The sequence below is a fragment of the Oreochromis aureus genome, linkage group 5, assembly GCF_013358895.1.
Source record: "Oreochromis aureus strain Israel breed Guangdong linkage group 5, ZZ_aureus, whole genome shotgun sequence".
Classification (NCBI taxonomy): Eukaryota; Metazoa; Chordata; class Actinopteri; order Cichliformes; family Cichlidae; genus Oreochromis; species Oreochromis aureus.
In genome coordinates this window covers 24,400,291-24,415,487 of record NC_052946.1, presented here as the reverse complement: position 1 = coordinate 24,415,487, position 15,197 = coordinate 24,400,291, and positions in this window count along the sequence as shown.

Sequence of the window (15,197 nt, the reverse complement as noted above, 5' to 3'; positions counted from 1 at the left end):
CATAAAAGAGCATTCAAGGAGGACTCCACCAGAGATCAGAGGAGGAGGGAGGCAAAAATTCTCCTCTACATTCATCTTAGGTGGTTTAATTTTAATTTGGTGGTGTGGCAGTTGCACTGTAGGGTGCCAGTGTCTACATAAACCTGTTTTTCAGTCACTCATCTGAATCCACAGCTACACCTACACAAGTGCTTTGCCGCCAACTGATTTTGGCAGCATAGCGTTTGGAGTTTGCTCATTTCACTCCTCATTTAGGCTGATTTCCCACATTAAGCTTAAACTATGACTCAAATGCATTCTCAGTGGAAATCTGTTTTTGAATTAAAGAGCTGGAGACAAGGCAAAGTCAAGCCTCGTCTGTTTAATCCCCCCCACCAAGTTGCTCCACCCAAATTGAATAGTTCAAATGCAGCTTTCAGCCACAAAATCTGCTGCACTCTGCCATGAAGTGACGACAACTTTACAGAGAAAAACTCAAACAGTCACAGGTTGAAGCAAACAGTTTTTTAAGCGAAAGCCGAGTGCGGGTCAAGGGCAAACAGTCAATAACCAGAGCCGCTCCTTTAAATGTCAGTTGTCTAGGAAACAGGTGCAGAATTGAAGAATTTCGACACTGGCTGAGCAGCCCAGGAGCTGCCGTTTAGCAACGCCCAAGAACAACAGCGCGCCAAGCGAATGTCACCCTGCGGAGCCACACTGCTCCACTGAACCGATGAAAGCTGCAATTCAAGCAAACTGGGGGGGTAGAAGACCATGGAAAGAGAAAAGAGACCACCTGATGGTATAATCCTCATCTTCAGCATAATTCATGAAAAATAAATGTGGAACTAATACAACATGGAGCAAACTGTTTGAAAAGAACAGTTCTCAAAATTAACACTTCACACATGTCTTTGTAGTGTAAATTTTCCCTTTCTTTACCCATGTCTTTAAAAAAAAATCAATTTATGATGAATACTATGTCCTATCAGTCTGTTTTCTGTCATCTACATATCGAGCACACAAGACCACTTATTACACTAGATTTTCTGCCAACAGAAGACACTCGGCATTCGCTAGAAAAAAAACAACATCAAAAAAACAACAGACTTATGACCTCGCCCAGAAATACTGAAAAAAAAGAAGAGGCATCTTGGTACAGACTCCCAGCAGAAACACTATTCACTACTGCCCCCTGCTGTGGCGCTAACCTGAGCCATAATTTATATCAGACTGTCAACACTTTCACCCGTGGTGGACGGCAGGCCAGCACTTATGGGCACAGTCACAGGTGAAATATGGAATCCTGGCAAATCAGGCATGATCTCCAAAGAAGAAGATAATTTGATTTAAAAATAAGAGATCATTTAAATGGAATAACCTTAGATATACATAAACTGTGCCACTCTAAAATTCTGGCCTTCCCAAAAGAGGCTGTTCGAAACAAAAAGTAAGTAAAAGTCAGAAGCCCTTTAGTCAAAGGAAAGTCTCACATGCAGTTGTGTACAATTTGATTTTTAGAGGATATAATCTATATTGTGAACTGCAGAATCTGTCTCACCAAGTCAGCAACAGAAGGCAGCTTTTAAAGGATCAACTAATTTTACGGTCTGCTTTCACCTTGAGCTTTTCACTTCAGGGTGGAGTTGAGTACAAAAGACCGGGACTAACAGGGTGACTGATTCTTTCACCGCCATGAAACTCTATCAAACTGTTCGCAAGTTTCTAATACAAACAACCGGTGGAAGAAGTTGTTATATCCCCCTCATAATTTGATGGTGGCATCGACAAGGTTTTCTGCCAAAGTGTTGATGAAAACACGTGGCCTTGTTTAAGCATACTTAATAATATATTCTCACTTAGCACTTCATCTGGCACAGCTGTTTCGCTGCTTGTTAATGCAAATATCCAGCCAGCCAATCACGTGACAGTAGCTCAAGGCATTTAGAAATGTAGACATGGTCAAGCCGACCTGCTGAAGTTCAAACCAAGTGGGGAAGAACGTTGATTTTGAATGTGCCATGGTTGTTGGCGCCAGACGGGCTCATCTAAGTATTTCAGAAACTGCTATTCTGCTGGGATTTTCCTCCATAACCAAGGCTGGGGTTTGTAGAGAATGATCCCAAAAAGAGAGAATATCCAGAGAGCGGCAGTTCTCTGAGTGAAAATGCTTTGTTGATGCCAGAGGTCAGAGGAGAGAATGGCCAGACTACTTCGAGCTGAGAGGATGGAAAGAATAACTCTTTTGTGTCAAAGTGACTCAGCTTTCATGTTGACTGTCATCACTGGTGATGAGAGCTGGATTTCTGACTATGAGTTAGAGTTGTACTGCAGTTTTCAGTAAAATCTGCCTCCAGTGTCCAACCTCAAATGAGGAGCATCAGGTCAGGGTAGTGCTGGGGGCATGCTTGTTGTTTTTATTGATATTCAAGGGGATCCGCAGAGTGAAACCTCCCAAGACTTGGACTGTCAATGCAAAATTTTACTGCATTTAAGGGAGAACATTCTGTGTAAACGACCTGAATGTTGTTGTGTTGGATCTGACTCCCTGTAATTTTGTCTTCTTCCCCAAATTGAAGGCAATCAAGAGCTCATTGGAAATGTCCAGATGTTTAGAAGAGGCACTCATCTAAAATAAGCAGCAGCACTGGAAGCTGTCCAGAGGGGCACTAGGAGACAACACACATCAAGGGAAGACTGGCCAAATTTATGCCAGGTTTAGTTTGAAAATACAACATATATATATATATATATATGGTTGTAATGCAGCTATGGTCACACCTGGTATCTTGAAATCTATTAGGGCAAATTCTGATATATTGGGGCTTCTCATTAATTTATCACCATCAATATATCAAATACTTCTGAGTTTGTCCATTAGTGGGAAATGATTGCAAAAACAAAACAATGACAACATCCTGGGACACATAGCCTTGAAACCTAATGAGAGGTTTCATGTAATTACGTTGAAGTCTGTGTGTGTTTTGAGTTTCCCCTGGCTGAAAGATGAATTGCTCTGAGACAATAAGCTAAAGGTGAAATATGTCAAAAGCTAGAGCAAACACTCACATAAACAAGACGGTGCAATTTCTGGAGAAACTGTGTCTGTGTCTGTGACTGTCACTACTGCTGGATTCTGTTGTTTCCTGCTAAAAAAGGTCAGCTTTAAAAAAAAAAAAAAAAAAAAAAGTTGATACTAGGCAATACTCATATAGTAAATAAATACATTTTAAAAATGAAAGACTTTTATTTTGAAAAAAACTGGCACCTTAAAGCATGCTGATAAGTTCCTGTTGTGGTGGACCACTAGAGGGCTCCACTCACACCCAGTGTTAAGGAAGTGTGTTCCTGTGTTGTGTGGCGCGATGTGTGCAGTTGATGTTGGAGAGGAATAAAGAAGGAGTGAGAACTGAGAGCTCTGTGCCGTTAATGCTTACCTCCACATTGGTGACCCCTGACTCGAGCATGCAATGGGCCGCAGATAACGCAGACTCCGCTATGGATGCATCAGCGGCCACTGGACCTCCGCCTCCTGTTGCAGCTACGTTCGCTGTGGCGCTAAAACTGCCGGACTTTTGGCTCCATGACCCCCCGTCATGGTTCGTTCACGTGGAGGCTCAGTTCGCCCTTCGCGGCATCTCGGCTGACGACAAGGCATCACCATGTGGTGGCCTCGCCGACCCGCTGGCCACCCGTCGCGCGATGACGCTCCTCCGGGACCCACCTGCCCAAGAGAAATACGCCGCCCTTAAAGAGCTGCTTCTTCGGCGTTATGCCCTCTCCGACGCTGAACGAGCCGAACAGCTCCTCAACCTGTCAGGCTTGGGTGGCGGATCGCGTTCTCCTGGCTAGCCGCACTTTCGACGTTCACGCCCTGGCTACACACTCGCCGGCGGCGCCTTCCACGCCTCCACCTGCCTCCCCCGGAGCATCCGCCCCTGCTGACGGCAGGGATTGCTACACGCCGCACCGCCGAAAAGAGCATCTGTTTCTACCATCAGCGTTTTGGCGACAGAGCGCGTCGCTGCCTGCCGCCTTGCGCTTTCACGGCCCAGGGAAACGGACCCGCCAGTGCGCCGTAGCAGCCGCGACCGCTGGCAATACAGAAAGGCTGCTCTTCATAGAGGACTCGCGCTCCGGGAGACGTTTTCTCGTGGACTCTGGCTCCCAGAAGAGCCTCCTTCCCCCTACCGCTGCCGACAGACTAGCAGCGAACTGTGGACCGCAGCTCATGGCAGCTAATGGCTCTCCCATCAAAACGTTTGGGGAAAGGTTGGTGACTGTTTGTTTTCATGGCCGGGATTTCCAGTGGAACTTTGTTGTTGCCGCTAGCTGTGTACCTATTTTAGGTGCTGATTTTCTGTGTGCTCATGGACTGCTTGTCAATGTTGCTAACAGACGTTTAATTGACGCTCTCTCGTTTTCTTCGCTACCCTGTTTTACTCGGGCTGCCGAGCCCCTGATTCAGGCTAATGTAGTGACCTCCGGGGATGCTTTTCAGCGTTTGCTTTTAGAGTTTCCATCGCTGTCTGTCCCTAATTTCTCTAGCATGGTAACGAAGCATGGGGTTGAGCATTATATTCCCACGGTTGGGCCGTGGGAATATAATGCACGCCGCCTCGACCCCGCGAAACTGTCCGTCGCTCGGGAAGAGTTTGCAGCCATGGAGCGCCTTGGCATTGTACAGCGTTCGAACAGTGCATGGGCCTCTCCGCTTCACATGGTGCCCAAATCGGACGGTCGGTGGCGGCCATGCGGAGATTTCCGCCGTTTGAATAATGCCACGGAGAATGACCGTTACCCCATCCCCCACATGCAGGATTTTTCTGCCAATCTCGCTGGAACGTCGATTTTTTCTAAAATTGACTTGGTGCGGGTATCACCAAGTTCCGTGCGCGCGCGAAGACGTTCCTAAAACCGCTGTCATTACCCCTTCGCTTGTTCGAGTTTTTGCGCATGCCGTTTGGCCTGAAAGGTGCCGCCCAGACCTTTCAGCGGCTGATGGACTCCGCTTTGCGTGGGCTGCCGTTCGCTTTTGTTTATCTGGACGATATATTGGTGGCCAGCTGCTCAGCGAGCCAGCACGAGTCCCATCTGCGCCAGGTTTTCCAGCGTTTGGCAGCGCTGCGGCCTGATCATCAACCCTTCCAAGTGCCAGTTTGGGTTGCCTGTTCTGGATTTCCTCGGGCACCGCATTTCCGCTGAAGGTGTGGTTCCGTTGCCCGACAGAGTCCGGGCCGTTTCAGCTTTTCCGCGTCCTACGTCGGTTAAAGCGTTGCAGGAGTTCTTGGGGATGATAAATTTTTACAACCGCTTTCTCCCCAGAGCTGCCCACCTGCTACAGCCACTCTATGCTGCCTTAAAAGGTAAAACAGCCAAAGATCCTGTTGACTGGCTGCCGGAACGCATCCAGGCGTTTTCCGCAGCCAAGTCTGCGCTGGCTGATGCCGCCCTGCTGGCCCACCCGGCCCACCCGCTTCCGTCGGCGGAGATCGCGCTGACCACCGACGCGTCCGACGTGGCAGTGGGTGGGGTGTTGGAACAGCGGGTTTCAGGTCTCTGGCAACCGCTCGCCTTTTTCAGTAGTATGCTCAGGGATGCTGAACGCAAGTACAGTGTTTTTGACAGGGAGTTGCTGGCCCTGCACCTCTCAACACGACATTTTCGTTTTTTCCTCGAGGGTCGCAAATTTACTGCATACGTTGACCACAAACCTTTGACGCTTTGCGATGTCCAAGGTCTCTGACCCATGGAGCGCCGCGCAGCAGCGCCAGTTGGCGGCCATTTCAGAGTTTACCACAGACATTCAGCATGTGGCTGGTAAGTCCAATCACGTCGCTGACTGTCTCTCACGTGTGTTGGTTTCTCCGGTGTATGTCGGCGTCGACTACGCTGCCATGGCCGCTGAACAACGTGTTGACCGGACGCCCTTGCCCTTCAGTCAACGCAAAACGGGCCTCGTGCTGGAGGACACCCGGTGTGGGACGGCGGTCCGCACCTTCTTTGCGACGTTTCCACCGCCGCCCGCCCAGTGGTTCCCCTTTCGTGGCGTCGGCGTGTTTTTGACTCGGTGCATGCCCTCTCTCATCCCGCGTCCGGGCCTCGGTTAAGCTGGTCAGCGCCAGGTTTGTTTGGCCGGCCTTCGCAAAACGGTGAAGGAATGGGCGGCGGCTTGTATCCCATGCCAACGCTCAAAATCCACCGGCACACGCAGGCACCCTCGAACCTTTCCGTGTCCCCAGTAGGCGTTTCGATCACGTTCATGTGGACCTGGTTGGTCCCTTGCCGCAGTCACAGGGTTTCACGCACCTTTTGACTGTGGTGGACCGCACCACCAGGTGGCCAGAGGCGGTACCCTGGCGCCCACGACAGCGGTGACGGTGGCCAGAGCATTTTGTCAACGTGGGTTTCACGCCGTCCCCTGCTGACATTACCTCGGACAGGGGCCCCAGTTTGTTTCTGAGCTTTGGTCTGCTATGGCTGACGGCCTGGGGTCAAGGTCCACCGCACCACGGCGTACCACCCGCAAGCTAACGGGATGTGCGAACGGTTTCACCGGTTACTTAAGCCGCCGCTCCGGGCTTCCTTAACAGGTGGCGACTGGGTCGACCGCCTTCCGTGGGTTTTGCTGGGATTGCGTAGTGCTGTTAAAGAAGACCTCGGGGTTTCCCCAGCTGAACTGGTCCTCGGCCAGCCCCTCCGGGTCCCCGGGGAATTCTTACCTGAGAGCCCTCCCCATGTTTCGATACCTCTTTGTTGCCTTTTCGCCCCAAGAGACTCATTTCCTGTTCCTGGTCCTGTGCACCACTGCCTGCCTGACACTTTTGTTCCCAGTTCGTTGGACTCTGCTCGCTTGCTTTTCGTCAGGCACGATGCCCATAGGACTCCGCTTCGTCCACCATATGACGGGCCATACAGGGTTCTTGAACCAGGCAACAAACATTTCATTTTGGACTTTGGCGGTCGGCAGGAGGTTGTCTCTGTTGACAGACTTAAGCCTGCACATGTTATGCAAGAGGATCAGGTGGTCCTGGCCCAGGCCCTCGCCGCGACCGCCCACCTGCCACCGGGCTGATGGATTCTGTTTTTTCCCCAGGAGCGACCCACAATCAACGGAGTCCGAGTCGTCTGCAGCTTTTTCTGACCGCCAGTGCCAGCCTCGCTCCCGGGCTGGGTTGCCCTCTGTCAGTTTCCCACCCCCCCAGTTCAGCCGTTCCGGCCGTTTGCTTAAGCCCCGGGTCCTGGACTAGTTCTGCTGGGTGTTCGGGGGGGGCATGTGTGGTGGACCACTAGAGGGCTCCACTCACACCCAGTGTTAAGGAAGTGTGTTCCTGTGTTGTGTGGCGCGATGTGTGCAGTTGATGTTGGAGAGGAATAAAGAAGGAGTGAGAACTGAGAGCTCTGTGCCGTTAATGCTTACCTCCACACTGTAACTCATTTATGACTTTTATTTTGAAAGTCTGTGACTTTTCAGGATCCGTATGTTTTTCAAATGACTTTTAACAAGTTTATTTTGAAAAGCTCATGGCATTAAAGCTTCTTTAAAACATCCGATAATAACTGGAGAGTTTTATTTTGATAGAATAGATTCCTCTTCAAGTATGATAACTAGTCCTGAGTTTTTAATTTGAAAACCTAACTATTGTTTAAAGTTATATTTACTTTTATCATGCTTGTAAGTTTCTAGAACTAACTGAGGACATTTTCTTTTCTTTTTTGACGGGAGATTTGTCATTTTCTGTAGTTTACTGGTCTTAAATTAAGAGATCCCAGTGCCTTTATGCATACAACTGGAGGCTTTTTCTCTTTTTCTTTTTTTCTTTTTTGAAAAAGTGTGACTAAAGAATCTTTAAACCAAGGCTTTTATTTTTTTTGACGTGGTTGTGGTCAACCAACTAATCTTCTGTATCACTTTGAGAGCTTTTATTTTGAAACTCTTACACACGCCTGAAACCTTCTGCACCGTCAGGGTATAGGACTGTTATCTGCTTTCCATCAGTGTGTGTGTGTGTGTGAGGCAGGCAGAAGCAGTTTTAATTAAATTGTGAATGGCAGCTTAAATATTTGAAGCTGCAGTTGCCTTTAAACTGCAGTATGACCTGAGCTGGACTCAGATCTTTGCTTTGCAACAATCCTGCTAATTATGTCACCACATTTTACTCTCTGCAGCTGTTTTAATAATGAATGTGACAAAAAAAAAAAGACATGGCTGCCTTTTTAAAAATGTAGCGTGGTTTATGTAATGTAGATATCCATTTGTCTATCCAAGCTGACATCAAGGACATCCTCGGATCTCTCTGGTTTAAGCAAAGAGGTGGCATTGTCACTTTCATAACTCATGACCCAAAGTGACAGATACACATGTCAGCACTTCTCTAAACAGATCTGCATTTAATAACACCTATCCCATCCATCTTTTCTCTCAACAGCTTCTCATATCCCACTCCCACATTTAAGCAAAAAAAAAAAGAGCAGCTGAGAAATGTCAAACCGATTTTTTTCACTGTTATCCGTTTCTGTGTCACGCTTCCTCACATCATACATCCTCTCCGCTCAAACACAGAATGACCCAGCTCCTATTCTCCAGCCTCAGCTGATTAATTAGGGGCAGGGAGATGTAGATGCAGCAGGACAGATCAGATCCTTGAAACTTTGCGGCATGCCGTTATGCTGGTGTTGCTGAACTGTGGAGGCAAGATAGCCGGTGGGCATGACTGGGATGGGGACCTTTCAAATCCAATCCCATCGCGTAGGTCCCCGTCCCGGTCTGGCCACGCTATCAGAGCAGATAACGTGCTCCAGTAAAGGTTACGACTCACCATGACATTTCTGTTGAGACCCAACAAACCCTGATTTCTGTAGACTAATCTTGAATCCATGTGTGTTTGTATGAGTGCTTCCCTGTCTTTGAAGTGTGTGCACGGGCTCCGCACTCTTTTGTTTATGATAAAAGGTTATAGAATAAAGAGAAAAAGTAAATCAAAGCATAAGGAACAAACAGTCGATAAAGATGAAAGCGAAATGGGAGTCATGAATCCCATTAAAACACACTTTAGGTTCAGAGATCATCAAGAGAGCAGAGCACTTTCCAGAGGCAGGAAATGACTGTTATGCACTTTTTGACCTTTTTCATGAACATATGTGGGAGAAAAAATCACTTTTTTCGTGCTTGCTTTCAGATGGTATTCCCTGAAACATCAAGAAGAATTTAAAAAAAGAAGCACAGCATTCAAAGATCAGTAAATCAATTAGAAGATGCATTTGAGGATTTCAGCACATAATAGAAACCTGAAACAAGAGAGACTGCTGTGTTTAAAAAGTGTAATGATTAATGCATTCACCTAAACTCGAAAGGTTCCGAGCCCAAGCCATTAAATCCCAGGGAGCACTGCATCAGGAAGAGTATTTGGGATAAAACTCTGCACTCCTTGTGAATATGGGAGAAGCAGAAAGAGGTGAGTTTTTCTCCCTTGTTTAAGTTTATCCAGAGTCTTCCCAAAGAAAATTCAACACTTCTACAAATGTATAGGCCAGACTAATGTTTTAGTTTACTTAGGGCCTATATATCAAGGGCAAAAGTATGTGGACACCTGAGTAGCTTTCTCCTTTCCTGGAAAATCTCTCTACCTCTTTGGAAAATCCCTTTGGAACCTAGACAGCTCTTTTTCCATTTATCCACCACTGCGATACACCACTGATGTGGGGTGAGAGCGTCTGGCTTGCAGTAGTTGTTAAAGGTCAGTTCAGTGCAGCCAGGTTTTTCCAAACCAATCTTGAAACAGGATTTACAGTTACAGACATGGATTTGTGTGACTGTACGTTTTAATACAAAAGCAGAAAAAAAAGGGGAAGTGATTCTTAAATGAGGGCAGTGGGGCTTTCAAGAAAAATACACCGCTGACATCATGAACTTGATTGGCGATGATGGGTCACACAAAAGTGTGAAATATTGATCTCTATCAGGGAATTTCAGAGGTCTCTGACAAGCCATGAAAAACAGACTCGTAGCACGAGTAGCCAAAAGTAGGATGACTTCCATATACGTTTCTACATACATTATGAGTTTATATACACTCATCATGGGCATGAATGTTGTTGTACAGTAAGTTTGGACTTTTAATGATTTCCTTAAACTGTTTCTTTTTTCAGGGTGGAATGGTTGCACCAACTACGTCTTTAAAGACTGTAAAAAAACAAGAATTGTCGCTAATCTACACTGTCAAAAGTTTTCATACATGTAGCTTCTATGACGTCTTTTCACTTGACAAGACCAAGACCTATTAGCATCTCATTTGTGATCATGATTGACAACTGGGAACAATGGGAAAATCCAAGGAAGAAGAATTGTAGGTTTACACGTTTTGAAGGTCTCTTGGAGCCATTTCTAAATCATCCGTTCAAACTAGTGTAAGTATGTACAAGTCATTTGGATGTGTCACAACCTTGCCAAGGCCTTAAGAAGATCCAAAGTGACACTCTCACCACCACTGGCTGTGGCTCAGGTGGTAGAGCAGATCAGCTACTGATTGGAAGGTTGGTGGTTCGATTCCTGGCTCCTCCAGTCTGCATGCCAAATATCCTTGGGCAAGATACTAACCCCAAATTGCCTTCCGATGCGTTCATCGGAGTGTGAATGTGTGTGAATGCTTATTAGTTGCACTTGAGTTTAGAAGTGCTTGTATGAAAGGTGGGTGTGATTGGGTGAATGAGGCATGTTGTATAGAGCGCTTTGAGTACTCCGGGAGAGTAGAAAAGCGCTATATAAGAATCAGTCCATTTACCATTTACCAATGAACCACCAAGGCTGAACCCTGCCATGAACAGGAAATTGCTTGAATACCAGTGTCACTGTCCACAGTTATGTGAGTTTTACATCATCACGAACTAAGAAGGTGCCACAAAAAAGTCCTTCAAAATCGACTGAAATTTGAAGTTGCCCACATGGACAATTTTGTTGTCCCAGATTTAAATCCCGTGGGAGTAACCCCGCAAGAGGGACAAAAGGACCCCCTAAAGATCCTCTACCTAATCACATGAGCCAAGGTGTGAAAACGGGTGTGGGTCACAATCAGCCAGGGTTTCGGGTGAGCTCATTGTGAAACCTAGCCCCACCCTATCATGTGATTTCCTGAGGTCAGATGGCCCAAGGTGTGAGTTGGCGTTAAGGCGTCTGGGAATGGATCTCAAAACTGGATTATAGATGGCAGACAGTTGGTGTCGTAAGCCACCCCCTCTGTTCAAAGATGGTCGCTCACAGTGGACATAAATGGCTTCTTTCACTCCTCTTTCAAACCATCTGTCCTCTCTGTCCAAAATGTGAACATTGGCATCCTCGAAGGAGTGACCTTTGTCCTTTAGATGCAGATAGACGGCTGAGTCTTGTCAAGTGGAGGTGGCTCTTCTATGTTGTGCCATGTGCTTGTGAAGTGGCTGTTTGGTCTCTCCAATGTAGAGGTCTGGGCATTCCTCGCTACACTGTACAGCATACACCACATTGTTAAGTTTGTGTTTTGGAGTTTTGTCTTTCAGGTGAACCAGTTTCTGTCTGAGTGTGTTGCTGGGTCTGAAATGCACTGGGATGTCGTGCTTGGAGAAAACTCTCCTGAGTTTCTCTGATACACCGGCTACATAGGGGATGACAATGTTGTTGCGTCTGTCTTTCTTATCCTCCCTCGCTGGTGTCTGATCTTCTTTTCTGTGCATCTTTGCTGACTTTATAAACGCCCAATTAGGAATGTTTGGAGTTATAAAGATGAGGCTTTCAAACCTAAGAAGACTTTACAAAGTATCACACATGGTGGTGGTAGCATCATGCTCTGAAGCTGTTTTGCTGCCAGTGGCACTGGTACATTGCACAAAGTGGATGGAATAAGGAAGAAGGAGAACTACCTCCAAATTCTTCAACTTCACCTCAACTGAACAGCTACACGGTTGAAACATGGTTGAACGATGATCGCAAAGCCACATCAAAACTGGTTTTGGAGTAGATAAAACAGGCTAAAAATAAGTTTCTGGAATAGCTTTCCCACCTGCTCTGACCTCAACCCTATTGAAAATGTGTTGACTGTGCTTAAAAGTTGGGTCTGGATCAGTAAACCAACCAGTTTAAATGAACTCTAATATTTCTACCAAGGATAGTGGTCAAATATCCAGCTGGAATTATTCCAGAAGCTTGTTGGTTGCTACCAAAGCCTGGTGGGCGTGCAAGGAGCTAAGGGCCATTTAACCGAATATTAGTGGGGCCTTATGTATACATTTGATCCTGTGCAGATTATAAGAAATCCAAAAGAATGCATACCTATGATGAGTATATGTAAACTTCTGAATATAACTCTATATGCTTATCTTATCTACCAGGACCTGAAGTGGGAGCCCACCATCACCTCCGTCATAAACAAAGCCCAGCAGAGGATGTACTTCCTGAGGCAGCTAAAGAAATTCAACCTGCCAACACGGACGATGATGCAATTCTACACTGCAATCATCGAGTCCATCCTCACCTCTTCCATCACCGTGTGGTACGCTGGAGCCACTATCAGGGACAAACAGAGACTGCAGCATGTTGTGCGCTCTGCTGAGAAGGTGGTTGGCTGCAGACTCCCATCTCTGCAAGACTTGTACACCTCCAGGACACTGGGGCGTGCAGCTCGGATCACAGCTGACCCTTCTCACCCTGGACACAGACTGTTTGACCTGCTCCCCTCAAGCAGGAGGCTCCGGTCCATTCGCACCAGAACCTCTCGCCATAAGAACAGTTTCCTCCCCTCTGCTGTTGGACTCATGAACAACAACCATATGACTGTTCGCACCACAAACACATGACCCTACACTGTGTTCACTGCATCATTCCATTTTTGCACTGATCACCACCTGCATTCATGTATATATCTATCTACTTAGCACTTTTAATTCTTATTTTTATTTTTGTTTATTTAAGCGTTGTCTGACAGAATGTTTTGCACTAAGTACCACAGCAATTTCCTAATGTTGTAAACCAGCTCAACATTTGGCAATAAAACCCTTTTTGATTCTGATTCTGATCTTGCGGATGCCAGAAAAGATTTTTTAGCAAATTGCATTAATAAATAAAAACTCAGTGAAAAAAGAACAGAGTTTTGAATCCCCACTTCCTGCTTAAACAACCCCATTTTCATCATCCTTGACAGTCAAACTTTGTCAAAAAGAAGGGGGGGGGGAAGCAAATTCATCGTTAGTATTCTGCATTAGATGGAATCTGCTATCCAATCAGCAATTTCCCTGCTGAGCTGACCAGTGTGACACTCCTTTGTGCCACTTTCATAATAAAAGCATTTTTCTTCTGAGATCCACTTCATTACCCAGACTAATATGGAGCAAAATGTTTATTCAAATGAGCCAAGATCAAATCCTATAAAATGAATGTGAAAATGCTGAAATGGATTATATGCTTGCAGAAAAAAAATCATATTTGAATTAATTACAAACTGAAAGGCCATCGGTGCTGAAAAAATGCTTTCCCTTCCTCCATTTCCTCACTTATTTTCTTATTAGCTTGCATTTATTTATTGTCACATTCATCACTGCCCTGTGTCATCAATATGTGCGCGTGAAAAGCAGAGAATAATTACGTTTTATCAGCATCAACATGACAGTGGCAAGCATTGTGAGCAACTGATTGGCCGTTGTCTCAAGAAGAAGGCATATTGTGAGCGTTTGATTGGCCCCTGCCGGAGGAAAGACTTTGTATTAGCGATTGATTGGGCAGTGTAATTTTCCACCTGAGTGGCCCCCGGGCACACACAGTTATTGTGTGACTTTGGCAGGAGCCACCTTTGTATAGTACGTGTGTGAATGTGAGTTTCCTCTTGTTTTTGAATGATATTCTCTGAGCTCTGATGGGGTCTTGGAGGGCAGAGACTGAGGTTGAGCACAGTGTTGCCCGTCGCACGACAAGTCACGTGTGACAGTCTGTCAGGTCACCTCTCGTCAGGAGGTGTACAGCACAGAAAGCAAATCTTCAACAGCAATAACGCAGAAACACATTTCATATCACACTGGTGTGTTTTATATGCATATTTGCACATAAAGTTGCTGTACATCCCTGTATTATCTTTACACTAGTTCACGTGCAAATGCATCAATCATCGCTATTGCGTGACGTGGCCTGGTTGTGAGTCCGCCAGCGGACGAGCAAGCTCAGAGTGGAAGGATATCAAAACAGCCTCTCCTTCGAAATAGGACGCCGTGACCTCCCCGCCGTGCTGCTTTTTCAGCCTTTCATTTTATGTCTCCGATTCACTGCTCTGATTACATTTACCTACAAAGAGTTGTTATAAAAGGTGATTCAAAGACAGCTCTCCATCAGTTTTTACAGCCTGCTTGCTCATGATGAGCTGCTTTTACTTTGAAATAGAGCCGCGCATTGCCAGTTCACATGAGAGCTGCTGTTTGCCTAAAGGATATAAAAGTTCATGTGCTGCTTGTCAACACTTAATTTTTCTAAAATCTCTTACATAAAAAGCTCTGTTGACAAGATCAAAAATTAACATATTAAAAATCTTTCAAAAAACAATTTTTAAAAACTTTCAGAGTCCAAAAAGTCACTGCTTATTGATAACAAGTCTTTCAAATGAACCTCCGGAGGAAACAAACTAGCATTTATGAGCATTTATATATCTATGGCAGCAGTGAAAGGATAACAACGTTGGTTCACGAATAAAAAAGCTTTTATTCTGTAGCCAAGTTTAGACTGGAAAGTCATTTGCTTAGTGGTAGGAAATATGAAATGATCATATTTCTGCAGAAAAACAAACCTTCGTCATGGCTATGATTACTTCTTAGTTATAATTAGGGAACAATTTTGGTTAAGTTCAAAGAAATCAGTGCTACTTGTTCTCAGTTGACCCTTCCATCAAACCCAAACTCCTCCCTCTGCTCTCTAACATAGCACTTTTCCCCCTATACACAGCACCAGAATCCGTGTTTGCCCTGATTTCAGCTGTTTGTTAAGCACGCAGATTTATCACGCACACATTAATGTGGCGTCATTCTTCTCTTCACATTCTCACGGTGACTATTCAGCATTTAACAGCCCGATCAGTGCACAATGCCGAGGCCGGGGTGGCATATACACACATAAATCATGTAAACAAGTGTGCATCAGATCTTTAAGAAACCTGATCAGAGAGTCGACTCCTCTGAAGGACACAGAGACCGAGCGTGACAAAACAGTTATTAAA